This window comes from Syngnathus leptorhynchus, chromosome 1 (genome assembly GCF_054491065.1).
Source record: "Syngnathus leptorhynchus isolate UIUO chromosome 1, UIUO_Slep, whole genome shotgun sequence".
In the NCBI taxonomy this organism is placed as follows: domain Eukaryota; kingdom Metazoa; phylum Chordata; class Actinopteri; order Syngnathiformes; family Syngnathidae; genus Syngnathus; species Syngnathus leptorhynchus.
The window spans coordinates 22650402-22665111 of NC_141195.1; positions in this window are offsets into that span (position 1 = coordinate 22650402).

The following is a 14710-nucleotide window of genomic DNA, read 5'->3' on the forward strand; positions in this document are numbered from 1 at the left end:
TTGACATAACAATGGTATTTAGAAATTGTGATGAGGTTCCGTGTTTGGGTGCTCATTTTCCTCCCCATATGTTGCCAATTACAGTCAAAATAACATCCGGGTATCATCTACCATGTTTGTCAAACATTTGTCTTCCGATATTTGTGTCATTTTGTGTTCCTTCACTCGTTTGGTCACTCGAAACGACCACCGCCTCCTCGTTCTGCATCTCACAAGTTCTCGTCGATTGTTTCAATCTCAGCTGTGATAGGTAAATCAGGTTACTGCTCGAAGTGAGTGATTTTGGCATTGGGTCTTGCGTGAATGACGTCCCGGTCGGTCAAAATGGATTTGTGTGTTTGGTCAGACATCCTGTCCAAATTGGATATGAAATTTCCTTTTGAATGTTGCTTCAATCCGTCTCACAAAAATCAGATTTCATGTGCTTTGTGACTGTTCAGACTAATAAGATTTCAATCTGGATGGGCCCAAAAAAAAAATCGGATTATGGCTGTCTGTCTGAACACAGCCTACAAAAGTGTTGATGTGCTGTACTGGCAAATTTTTGAGTCACTGCCACATTTGCCGATTCGTGTTTATCTGCTTTGTTTTCCTAAAGATGAGAAGATGCCAATGCATGCTCATCCCTCTTCTGCCATCTCTGCCCTCCTTGCCACATTTTCTTGTCCTTGAAATGACTTCATGGCTGAGCTCGGCAGCTCTCCTCCGCCCCTTCATCGGGACAATATGCTGGTGTCAGCAATGGCGCTCAAGCTCTTCCTCCCTGATCATCCTCCTCCACCTTTGCCTTTATCTTCCACCCACTTCTAAAGATGCTTCCTCAACCTGGAGTACCCCTGGGGTCAAGATGGGGGAGGGGTGGGAGCAGCCGACTTGAAGGCAGAAAGATCATTTTTGGCCAGCCGGCTCGGTTAACTGTTAAAACCTGATTTGCATTTCAAAAAGCGGCCGCCAGCCATGTTGGAAGCTCGGGGACGGCATCGGACTCAACCGGCTTGTCATTTAATGTCGGCGCCCACTGGAGCCTTGATGAAATTAATAGAGCAGCAAGTGATTGATAACGGCGCCGCTCGTAAACGGCTTTTCGCCTTCATCCTCTGTCTTAATGTTTGGGACCATCTTCTGTGTAGCCAAAGGATTTAAATGCTGGAAATGTTGGATGGAAAACAAAATAGAAAATGAACATGGTAATATATTTCATGCAGAAAAAAATTGTCTTCACATAAAATGATGCGTATCGGGCCCCCGGGCCTTAGGTTTGACACCTATGACGTAGGATGTTGAAAGATGCGGTCAGTATTCGAGTGGAGTTGAAAATTCTGCTTTCTGAAATATTTGGAAAAACATGCACAGAGAGTCATTTGAATCATTAAATGTTATTCATGTCAGGACTAGTCAATATCCTCCACGCTCCAAAAGTGTGCCGATGTAAGTTTGCTTGTTTACCTCGACATGTGTTTTCGCAACGAGACACTTAAATATGCGTGTCGGTTTTCACGCTGTGTCATCAATTTCACCATGGGGGGGAGGGGGAGATCATTAAAAGTGACGCCATGCATAGAAGCATTTCCTAAACTCAAAAGTCCAAAATTCCTTGTGGATAAGCCAAAGAAAGGAGAACTGATCTTTGGTTTTGGTGATACTTGAGGCTGACACACCCTGGAGGCTAACCTCCAAGTGTATAAGGATAAATGTTAGCCGCATAGTAAGATGAGAGGATGGGGGGTGGGGGGGGGGGCTCTTTCCAGAGTAAAGAAAGGCCCGGAGATAAGAGCGAGAGATCCCCTTGTCCCGGAATGACTCGGCATGTTCTTGTCAGTCTTAATCTCCGACTGCTGTGGAGGAGCTGGTGGTTGGGAGAGGTTGAAGCACGCGGAGGTAATCTCCTTGGCTAGCACCGGCCCATCTTCAATTCTAGTCATCTCCCATCCACTTGAGCAACGCACATGATTTTGCGCACGGGTCTCCTCTGAAGCGTATGAAAAGACAAAACAAGAGGTAGACGGAGAGGTGATTCACATCCATCTCTTTTTTCCCTTTCTCTCATTTACATCAGCCATTATGTGGCGATATTGAAAGCGGCGAGATAAAGGCACAGCGGCAAAGAAAACAAGTGCCAAAAGGAGAAAAAAAAAAAGAACAATAAAAGGAGGCTGAGGAGGCGCAGCGACGTTTGAATCAATTACATCCTAAAGAATCTTTCATTTGCATCCGTATCTGTTCAAATGCTGAACAAATGCCAGATGCCTTTGTGTGTCCGGTTATTTATAGCGCCCGTTTCTTTTTTTCCCTCTCGTAATTGTGCGGGAAATATCAAATTTGCATAGAGTGATTATTGTTGATTGTTTATCTAGCCGTCAGCACGTCTCAATATTCCGAGGCTGACAGGTTGTCAAGTACTTAAAACTCATTTATTTGGGGGGAAATTTGCATGTCATTTGGCGGTAATGAGGGGGATGTCTGTGGTCGTGGATTAATGGTGAGAATGCTGCTGGGAAACCACCAATTGGGGCTGACTGGCATCCCTCCGCTTGAGAAACAGGATTTAGGCTCAGGCTCTTCTGGCCCCATGCTAACGCTGCTGAGGGAGCTGAGCGTATTGCTTGTTAAAACCCACGCGAGCCCATCTTAGTTGGGAACGTTGTGGACTAAATGTTGGTTGCAAAACTGAGGGGGGCGGATAGCATCGGATGGATGGATGGATGGATGGATGGATGGATGGATGGATGGATGGATGGATGGATGACGGGTGGATGGATGGACGGGTTGGATGGATGGATGGATGGATGGATGGATGGATGGATGGATGGATGGACGGATGGACGGATGGACGGATGGACAGATGGATGGATGGATGGGTGTACGGATGGATGGGTGTACGGATGGACAGATGGGTTGATGGACAAGATGGATGGGTGGATGAATGGGTCGATGGACGGATGGGTTGCATTGGTGGATTGATGGATGGAAGCAACACTAGAAGATGCAAAGTGCTTCTTAGGACGCCAGGTTGGAATTTGCTGATGAGTACAAAGACAAGCCTAAAAAAAAAAAGTCTGGAAATTCTACGGTCTGACAAGACCAAGATGAACCTTTCAAGGGGGAGCCGGCCAGGGAGGGGACAGTTCTCTCTTCTCATGACACGCCCTTGGATGTAAATATTTTTCAGCAAGCTGGTCAACTTCAGTCCTCTGACTAGCAGCTTCTGAAAACGCTTCATTTCCGCTCGCCTTTCATGCTTGGACTTTATTATTCACATTCAAGCCTGGACACGGAGCAGCTGCAGAGCGCAGCCATCACGTGAGGAACACTGAGCAGGTTTTTTTCGAGAGTCATTTTGAGCCCAAGGTCATCTTCAAAAAGAGGCAGTGGCAAAGCGAGCCCTTTAGATTTACGACAATGAGCTCAGCGGCACCCACAAAAGCTACTCCCACATGAGTAAGAGAATGAAAGTCACCCCTACTCCAAGGTTAAACACTCTCCAACGCAGCAGATCTCCACCCGAGTTGGAGCTGCCGCAGCTTTCTACCGCCCTCGGTCGTGACGGGCGTGCAGAACTTTTTAAAAAAGGTTGAGCGAGTATAATTCCCCCCACTGCGTGGCGGTCTAAAAGGCCAGGTCAGAGTTTTTCAAGAGAAGCAATGTATTTCCCATCCCTCCATAACGGCGCTGAAGTGGGCCCTCGTGGCTCAACCCGAGTGCAGGTAGAGGGCTTCGCAAAAGGGGGCCGCCATCGCTGCCCGGGGAGAGTGCTGAAGAGCGTCGAGTGCTCGCGTTATCCGCCAGCCTCTCTTTGACGGCAAGAAAGCAGCACTTAGGGCTCGTGTTTGCCCGCGAGGTGGTGAAATCATCGGCGGCGACGTGGGGGGGGTCCTGTTATCGTCTGCGAGCTATGAAACAAAAAAATAAACGAGGAGGAGGAGGTAGAGTTGGAAGAGCAGGGTTGCCATATTTCTTTGGATATTTTCGGATGGGATTGAAATCATCAGTGGTGGGCACGTCGGCGAATTTCACCGGTCATTATTTCCAGTCACTCCGTGATTGTTATTTTAACAGAGCTTCTGTTATCGCAAAATTACACTTCATGAGCGCAATTTTTCTTCAAAGAAAAAAAATATATATCAAAATTGTGTGTTACTAACTCATTCAGTGCCATGGACGGTTATAGACGTCAAAGATATTAATCAGGTTGGCAGTGAATGAGTTAAGTATCAGTGTATCGACATCAGGGGTAGAGAGGGATTTATTTTTTTATGTCTCTGGCAACTCTAACACACCTGATTCAAAATGATCAGCTCATCAGCAAACTTTACGGCAACCTGAAACAATCCTGATCATTTGATCATCATCGGGTGTGTTGCAAGAAGGGTGTGGTTCTCGTGGGACCAGGCTTCCCTAGCCCAGAGATTTATGAAGCCCCACGTTTTGACTTTAAAGTTTAAAATGGCTTCTCTTAACCGAGATCCCGTCCAGCATTGTGGCCAAGGTTGAAAATCCAATCCAAGGTCGTTTCTGTTCCTGTCTCTATCGGACTGAGGTTGAACTCCGGTTCTCTGTCGCGACCTTTGTGAATGGCCTCCTGCCAAATAGGCTGGACCACAGTCGTGGCGTTACCTTTCTGCTAATCTTGTTCAAAAAAGGTGCTGCCTTGCGAGCATATGGTAGCTCCTCCTGATTTAAACATCAAAAGATTCCATCATTTGGAGAAACGTCTCGTGACGTTTTTCAGGGAAATTATCGCAATGTTTCTGTCAAGAGCGCACACACATGCAAATCTCTCCGGACTTGATGTTTGCGTGCTTGAAGGAAAACATGATCATTAGCAGGTTTCGCATTTGATCGACGGCGTAATGGCGTTCTGTGTCACTACGGTTCTTGATGATGTCAGCTACTTTGAGATTTGAGAGGAAATATGCTAAGCGGCATTCGATTGACCTCCCGACAGGGATCTCACATTCGTGTGCGATGTCCTACGAGGGAGCGTGCGAGAGCGCCACACCTGGTAAATATTTTCACATCCTTTGTGACAGTTGCAAATCCAAACGTGCTGCTGTGAATGGAAATCTGTTTTTGTTGAGGTAATTAAGATGGCACCTTTATAGTTGCACATAGAGCTGACACAATTTTGACCTTGTCAGCAAAACAAATATAGTAAGAAAAACAAATGGGAACATAAAATCTCAAGTTTGAAATTTTTATTTTTTCACCTCTTAAGGTGGCTACTTTCTTCTTCATGAAGAATAATGCTCATTCAAAAATCAAATTGTTCATTGACATTTTGTGCCACATACAACTCAATATTTATTTATTTATTTATTTATTTATTTATCATTATTGTTTATTATGCATTATTCTTATTTATTTATGTATTTATTTATTTGATGCTTTTATAAATTGATTTTAATTTGGCAGGTTTGTCAATAACACACTTCCCCGTGGCACCAAATTTAAAAGACATTTATCTACGCTACAAGAAAAAAATGGTGTGTTTTATCCCGGTCATACTTTGCAACGTCTTAACCAAATCTGATTCTCCGGTGGCGCTCTTCTATCAAATGGAATATTAATTGAGCTGTTACAGCAATAAAAAATGGCACCTTGAATCAAAGTTGCTTAATAAGCCCTTGAATTTTTTGGCTCTGGTAATTTGAGTACTCACAAGGGGGGGGATGGATCGTGTTGCTTCAGAGCACCACACTTGCTTGGACTTATTAGCTCGACTGATGATGGATTTAAGAAGAAATCAAGAAATAGGCTGTTCCATAAGAACGTTATCAAAAGACCAAAGCGAGCTTCGCTTTGCGTTTTCTCTTTCAACTCTTGTTATGGATGCTCTCTCTCTCTCTCGGAACGACGGTACAGTAAACCTCACATGGTGCTGTATGATTTATTCATTGTGTTTTTTTTTTTTTTCTTCCTCTCCTTGAATGTTTAGGAGAGAGGACAGGAATCTTTGAACCAGAGTACAAAGAGATGTATATTTGGGTCGCACGTTTCTTCTGAGTGCTGTTTGTACCCCTCACTTTGTCTCTTCTAAGAGGTCGCCCGGCGACTGGGTCAACTCCTTTCCTCTTTGCCACGTTCGTCCTTGAAGAGGAAAAGCAGTAGGGGGGCCGATATCCAGGGGAGAGCCTGGCGGGGGAAAGGAGGGGGGGGGGGGGGGGGGGGTGGATAGCTCAGATTATGGTTTCTTCAGTTCTTCCAATCCTCCGCACCTGATTTATTTGCCCCCTCCAAAAAAAAAAATGTCATCAAGCTATCCGGTTGGTTCTGCCAAAAAAAAGCCAGCACAGACTTTGTGCCAACTCAGAAACTTTCCCATCTTGTGACTTTACAGCATTTAATTATCGCAGCCTTGCATTCTTCTGATGCTCGACTGCATTATAAATTCGTAGCTGAGCAAAAAAAAAAAAAACCCGCAAAAAATAAAATCAGGCTAACGATGTTAGCTGTAATTAAAATGGAGAAGTAGCAGGCTGCCACACTACTGGCTTGGAGGGAGATGTATTAGCCAGGCATATGGTTATGATAATTAATCCCAGGACTACAGAGAAACAAATAAACACTAGCTAAATAAACACGGGATGGCGACGGGACCCAAAAACAGGAGGAACCGTTTCACCCTTCCCTTCCAACCACATTTGAGGACACAGCAAAGGAACTTCCCGTTATTTCCCATACACACTCTTTATCTCTTAAGCCGTGGCAGCAAACTCAACCTTTGCATATATTCCATATTGTGTCGCCGATTCCTTGATATGCGGATTGGCATTATCCCTTCATTTGTTTTCTACCAGAGAAACAAGCACAAAAGATCTTCATCTTCTTACTGACTGGCACTGAAATGATCCGCCACTCTTTTGTGTACGGGCTTATAAATAACAGCTTTGGTCTTCTTTGCGTGAGTCAAGGCTAAGACTGGAAAAAAAGAATTGACGGGCGAATCGGGTCCATCCGGGCCTTCGTTGCGTGAATAGACAGTACGGGAAAAGGGGAGCCGCTGGGATAATGGACTCGAGAAGGGAGTCGCTGCTAATAAGGCGATGGATGGCTTTGGGAAAGCTCCCGGTGGTGCCAGTCCGTAATGGAGATAAGCGGCGCTGTGTTGTTGTTGTCGTCTCGTAAAAAAAACCAACAAAGGGAACATTTGCGCGTACATCCCCAGCGACAAGTTTTTCACGCCCTCTTAATGTTTCCCCAATCCATTTGCTCAACTTGGGTTCACCTCCCGTTACGACCGCATCGCCTCTGTTTGTTTTTAGCTTTGCGGTTTGATCCGCTCGGGCCTCCGCCAGACGGCACTTTGTGGGATCGGGGGGGGGAGTTGTTTTGTTATTCCGAACGATACGAATAAATGGGCATTCTGCTATGAACCACGTCGCCCTGCGGAGGGAGGAGAGATAATGTATGCAGAGGTCGCAGTTTAATTAACTTTAAGATTGGTTAGCATGCGCGGCTAGTACTGCTAGCTGCTAACCGGATGATAATGAATGCGTAAGGCTTATGAGGTCAAGCCTAATTGTCCGGGGACCCATTAGCGGGGGGGTTAGCCATCATCGGCCCTCGGTTCTGTTGGGTCCAGCCAGAAGAGGGACCCGGCGATGTGCTCAAGACCAGACCGAGCTTTGACATTCGTCTTGGCCATCCAACCAGTGCCAAAGTCTTGATGCACTGGAGAAATTAGCTGACTTGACACCAAAATGATTGTATGAATGTTTGAATTCTGACTTATGAGGCTTTATGGCACAAAGTTGATTGGAAATAGTTCATATCTATATTCTGGATGTGAAACAATGTCCTCCGAAGTGCTAGCGAGACTTTTATCACGATAGCTAACACAAGGTAGCGCTCTTGCTGCTTTCTTTGAGCCGGTCGTGGACAACCGCACGTCTCTTTTAGGAGCGGCCATATTTAAAAATAGAACGTCATCAACCATTATGTCCCTTTTAAGCTCATTTGCAGGCGTGCGCTAATCTTCCATACACAGTGTTTTTGCGTTACTTATGTTCTGGAGGATCCTGGAGGTGGACATCTTCCCATCTTCAGCTTTTAGTGGGGCTTCCATGAATCATTGCCTCTTTTTCCTTTCTCGTCAAGCATGGGAAATCACGTTAAATGAAGCGGCGTGTTTGGCTCGCCCCAGTCTTGTGTTAATAGCTGTAATTTGGAGGCAAGAGAAAAAGCAAGCAGAGAATAGAGAAGAAAGCTCACTCACCGCACTAATTCCAGTCAACAAAAACACCCATTGGCCAATCCCACGACGTTCATTTGCATTCAAACATCCGGCAGCTAAACATGTCGTGTTGTTGTCTCCAGCTGGATGTGTGAACTCCATAGACTCTGTTGATGCTCAACAGACCTCCCAAACCAACATGGCTGCCATCTCACCTTTGAGTGTTAAGCTAGACAATTTGAATGGACAATTTAACGCATTTTTTATGACCGATTATTGACATTTATGTCTGTGGCTATAGACATTAAACTTAAATAGTACTCAAGAAGGCCAAAGAACCCTTATTTGGATTCAGGTGATCTGATTTTAGTGGTCATTTTATTAAAAAAGAAAAAATTTGCTTACCGTCATTTCTGGACTATAAGTCGCACCTGAATATAAACCGCACCAGCTAAAATTACAGGAAAATCCTGTTTTGTTCATATACAAACCACACTGGAGTATAAATTGCAGGTATTTTAATATTTAATTTCCATAGATCAGAGAATATGCACAATATCATACAATATCATAAAAATCATCATGCAAAAAGTAATTTATAGTCCAGAAAATATGGTATTTGCTTTTAAAAACATTCATCTTTCGGTTTTGGGAGATAGAAACAGAACGTAATTGTAACGGTTTGATCAAAAAGTGTGTTGGATTAAGCATGCTTTAATACGCTATCCTGTTTATCCGCCAAGACACAATCGGATCTCCGCCAGTGCAAAGATTTATCATCAGGTTGTATTTTTCCTGAGTGCCTTTTGAGATATAAATCTCCTCCCTTTGGATTGAATGCGATGATTCAATGTCGGTTCTCTGCCGACGAATCTGCGGAATTATCCATGCTAATGCTTTTTTCTAATGTAAGGATCACGCCGATAATAGCCTTGCCTAATCCCAACGGTGAGCATCCGCACCGTGAACTGTTGCCACGTAATTCGTCTAACTAATGCGCCGCTCGCTCGACGCACTTCCCGGCTAAGAAACTGCGAAGCATCTCTGGTGACCCTGAACCGGTCTGAGTACCGGAATCAATACTCGGGTTTATGGTCTACATACAGAATAAAAAAATTAAAAAAAACACGCATGCCAAAGATGATCCAATTACTAGTATGTGAATATTTGAATATCAAATTTGGATTCTGAATCAAATGTGGCGTAGCAGCAGAGTGGATATTCCGTCTTTGCTGATCTTCGCCGTCCCTGGATTTGACTTCTGGCTCCTGCGGTTGGAAAACCAGATAGCTAACGCTCCACAGTTTACCGAGCCGAGCTAAAGTGAGGAGAGACATGTGGCTTTAATATTCTGGGTGAAATTAACAGCGACTTTTAATTCCTTGCAAAAGTATGTCACGGGTTCTAATTCAAATACCAAAAGCGCTTTAAGCCTGAGAAAATGCTTCTGCTGTTTTTTTTATTCTTTTTTTTAATACAAAAGCCTTTTATCGCCGGGCAAAGAGAAACAATGTTTGGCCATTTCCTGGTGCGCGAGGCGCTATTTGACTTGGCCCGCCTCAACCGCCGAGGATAGGGCACCGCTTGTCTTCTTTCGCCCACTCGTGATCCCGGAGGGTTTTTTCGTGCTTACTTTTCCGTTGCTCCCTGCTGGCCATGTGCGGCCTATTAGCTGAAAGCGGCGCGGAGTGACGAGCAGAAGGAAAGAGCTCGGGACACGCTTTTCCCGTATTAGAGATGCTTTTCAGGTAACTGCGATAAAAAGTTTGCAATCAAACTCGCCGCTCTGACATTAAAACTCAGAAAAGGACGACTTGTGCCTCGTTACGTAACACAACCTCTGAATTCTTTTTACACACATTTCAGCTATTCATATCCGCTGTGGAGCAAGCCAGCCAGTCTTCATCCCCCCCCCCCCATCCAGCTTTGCGACACATTCCTCATCCCTGTGGCGTGCGGCTGATCCGTCCACACGTCTTTTCCTCTCTCCATCCTTGCTTGTGGCTTTTTGTGAGAGAGATAGCTGATGGCATGTGTGTCTTTAAGTGAGCTCTGCTGCAGCTTTGCTCACACTGCAGCAGCTTCCAACCTGCTTGCTGTATGGGCTGAGATCTCCGAGTGTGTGTGTGTGTGTGTGTGTGTGTGTGTGTGTGTGTGTGTGTGTGTGTGTGTGTGTGTGTGTGTGTGTGTGTGTGTGTGTGTGGAGTGAAAAATCCCATTATGGTTGCAAGTTGTCTCCCCGCACACCCGCCGCTGTAATCCACTCACACACACCCCACGTCTCCTTGTTTGTGTGCACAAACATAGCGACGTAGCCCGCAGACTCGCCGCATCCGCCGCCGCTGTTACCTGACGGCAAACATGACAGCTAATGATACGGAGGTGTGTTTTGTCTGCGAGACCCGTATTTCCCGCAGACAGACGTCGATTAGCGTTCAAGTGGCGTTGACTGAGTGTCAAAAGCTACAATTTAATTTCATGGCCTTTTCGACACTGTATTGTTTTCTGCTACGTAAACGCCGTGACTATTCACCATCATCGGCGCTACTCAAGCTACGGCCCGGGTTGTTGAAAATAACTTTGGACATGGGTCAAGGTACTTGGATGTTGACTACACAAAAATTTGTACAAATCTTCATCACCTGGATGTTTATTTGACATAAGTACATAATAACACATACTAAAAGGAATTGCTGAGTATACCTTCCAGTGGTATAAAGCTCATTCATAACAAATGGATGAATAATTACTTTTCAAATCTGACTAGTAAAAACGGTTTTAATATTTTTAAAAAGATAAATGTTTGAATAAAAATGGCTAGAAATATCTGTATTTTTTTCAAAAGTGAAGACAATTTTCAGTCTGATTATTGACCCATAAATTCAATGTTCAATCTTATTATTGACCCATGAATCTTTTTTTTGCGGGCCACATAAAATGATGTGGCGGGCCAAATCTGGCCCCGATGCCTTGGGTTTGACACCTATGCCTTACACTGATGGCCCGGTTTCAATTACTGCCAACTAAAGGTGATGAATATGAGTAGTCCCCTCCTTACATTTTAATTTTCCTACAGTACGTAAAATGAAGAAAATGTTGCGACATCCCAACTAAAGATTGTCCAAACGTTCCTTCCGAAGTTTGGTCGTGTTTTGACGTAACCAAAGAAAATAACTCTGAAAATAACGTTTATGTGTCGCTCGATTCTTTCTGGAATGTTCAAATTCGTGGATGACTGTAAATCCATTTAGCAGTCGGCTCACGCAGAGTTCAAGTGGGGATGGTGGGATGGTGTTTTCTTGATCACTTCCCATGGGCCAAGCCTAGGGGGCGCTGCACCCTTTTCATTCAAGCATAAAGGTGAGCAGATTTGTCACCAGATTCTCTGCCTTGTCATTGAGCTGCCTTGCGCTCTACTTTGTGTGTCCGCGCTCGCTTGCCTGCTCTCCCACCTGACCCCGCCGCCATCTTCTCTGTCTCATCCTTTATGCATGGTGACAGAGAGCCCCTCCGTTTATGGTGCCGCATAACGCTCCCTCATTAGCGCTCCAGAATCAAGAACCTAAACGCAGAGCTGGAGGGTGAAGAGGAAGAGCAGGCGAGGAGGGATGTCGTGAAGGTGGTCCGGGGAATGTGCCGATGAGGACATTCGCTTACGCTAATATTGATATGATTCATTTGCCGATACAGGCAGCCTCACTTTCACTGCTTCTTTGCTTCTCAGGTCTGTTGAAGTTTGCGAACTTAAAAAAAAAAAAAAGAAAAGAAAAATAGCACTAGAATGTATAAATAACAGAATAAAAAAGAATCTGGAAGAAATTCCTGTATATTAGATAAAGCTTATACGAGCTGTGGCTTGATAGCTAACGTGGCTAATGTGGCTAATGATGTTTTGCAACTGATGTCTGCATAGCATGCCTTTACTTTACTAATCATTAATTCCACGGCAGTGTAAGAAAGCTACACTTCTCTAAGTAGCGTTATCACGAAAACAAAGGGAATACGGTGGGAAACGTAATTTCGATCTCTTTGTGTGTCTTAACGTGAAGAAATTGACAATAAAGCGGACTTTGACTTTGAGAAAGCCATGCTAACCGCTAGGCTAGCAAAAGAAGTGCATGAACACTGTGATTCCGATGAAGTGGTTATTACGGTTGAATTTTATTAAGTTGGATCGTATATCATTTACATAATTTTCAGTTCCATTTAATCGATTCATTCATTTTCTCTACCGCTTGTCTTTGTTAGCATCTCGAGTAACATATTACAGCTGATTTTGCTTAAGTGTGTGTGTGTGTGTGTGTTTTGGAGTATGGAGAAGACAAATGCTAAATTTGCAATGTCATGTGCCTCATTTGACATCGAGTCCATCTGACCGGGATCAGGGGTGGGTGGGGTGGACTTCAGGGTGAAAACGTCTGTCCCCCCAGCTACACCATATCCATCAAAACACACACACACACACACACACACACACACTCGTTTCACCATCCCTTTTCATGTCACCGACTCAGGCCAGGAGCATGAAAAATGGCTGTCACTTGAACAACTAGAAATGATTGCTGGGAAGAAAAAGACGGCAAAGAAAAGGCGGCGGACGGGGGACGCAGGTGGTGAGGGTGAAGAAATTGAACGAAACTCTTGCCAGATTATGTGCGGGTTAAGAGGATATTGATCTGTGTGCCGAGGACTGTTGATCTCTCTTAGCCGCACAAGACAAATGGCAGCAAACAGAAAATTGAGCGCTCGCCATCTCTCCAAGGACGAGCTCCTCTTAGCTGGGGCTCTTTCTCTCCTTTCGTAGGATGGCGTGTTTGAATAGACATGTTACATTTCTGGCAGCTTTCTTTTCTGCATGATTGCGAAGAAGCAGAGGTCGGTGTCATTTTTGGATACTTTGAAGTCCTCATTTATGACTCTTTTTTTCTACCGTCCGGAGCATGAAAGGGGCTCTGTTGGGTTGCCGTGTTTGATTAAGGCCACAGCTTTGGCCCAGCACCCAGCCGAGGTGTTTGATGATGGCCGCAAACTCCGGGCCGGGGTTGGGGATGGGGGGAGGGTGAAGTTCATCCGTGGCGGCTCAACATCAAACAGCCCGGAGAGAAGAACCCCGGCCCTGAGGGATCCCTCCAGCGCTGCCGGCTTGCTTGCTTTTGTGTACTCCTGAGTCCAATGAGGAGGGTGAAGGGTCCAGTTGAGAAACATCAAGAAAGGATGGACAGAGGGAGCAACCTTCTGCAAGACTCTCGGTAGAAGCATAAAGAGCTGAATGTGAAGTTCAAGTGCGAGACAGATAAGAATCCAAGCGGAACACGAACCAGGAAGAGTTCTGAGCTGATGTTTCTTCAAGCCAGCATGATGAACATGATTGTTAACTATGAACCAAATTCTTGATTCAAGGCACAGAAATTGTTGCCCCTCCCCCTTGATTGGTTGCAAAAGCTTCTTGAGTGGTCATCTCAATTGGAAATTCTGAAAAATATTCACGCGGATCTCATTTTTAGTTCTCGTCTTGATTGTCCCAAGCGCATCCACCTACTTGTGTTGGTGGTTTGAGGCCGGTTCAAGAGGTTACAGATTCAGCACCAGCAACATGCGCTCGCTTATTAATGAAATTTTTTTGGGCAGCTTAGTGGCACGGAATATTCTCGACCTCCTACACAGCTGGGAAGGTCAAAGACGACTCAAGCGCAACCGTGCACGCTTTAGCTTTCGGATCGACTTGCTAGTGTGGCCCCAGATATTTACTGTAATATTTTTTTGGTTCTGAAATAGGCCTCAAAATTACACTGAGAAGGAAATACAGAAAATCATCTTGGACGTGACGCCATCCGATCGGTTTTGGATTGACCACATTTGCTCCTGTTTTCATGACCAGGAGGCTCTTAGCTAGCATCACACATCCAATCACGCAATGAATGAAATGAAAACAAAAGGCCATTTGTTAATTTCCCGTCGTTTCTGCAAATCAAGAACCAGATGTTGCGGACATCCCGGTTGATACTTTTCATCTGGTCTTGTCTTCCGTCGCTTCGCAGCCCATCTGTGTTTGACCGCGTCCTCATGTTGAAGAGAGAAAGGCGGCTTATAAAAAGTGAAATTTCCTTCTCGCTCTGGGAAATGGTCTGTTTTGCATTGATACAGGGACACAGGGCGCCGCTGGCCATCTGAGTCGGAGCGTTTTTTTTTTTTCTTCCTTGATGATATCCTGCCATCGCATCGCCTTTCTCGGGCAGGTCTGAACAATATCCCCCCCCCCCCCCAACGCTCTAATTGGAGGTGTTCAGGTTAAAGAACGTTATCGCAAAGCTCGCAGAGAAGCACAATTCAGCACAATCATTTGGTTGATGAGTGACTTGCATTTTCGAATATTTTTTGTGTCATTATCTCATTCATGCACCAGTTTGTAATTAATTGGAGCCGAATAGCATTTTTTCAAACATGGTCGATATGTCTGGGAATTTTATGAAGATGTTGATGGTTTGTTTTTGCACAGAGTGTGGTCTCAGAGCTTGTCTACTTTCTGCCTCTGGCTTC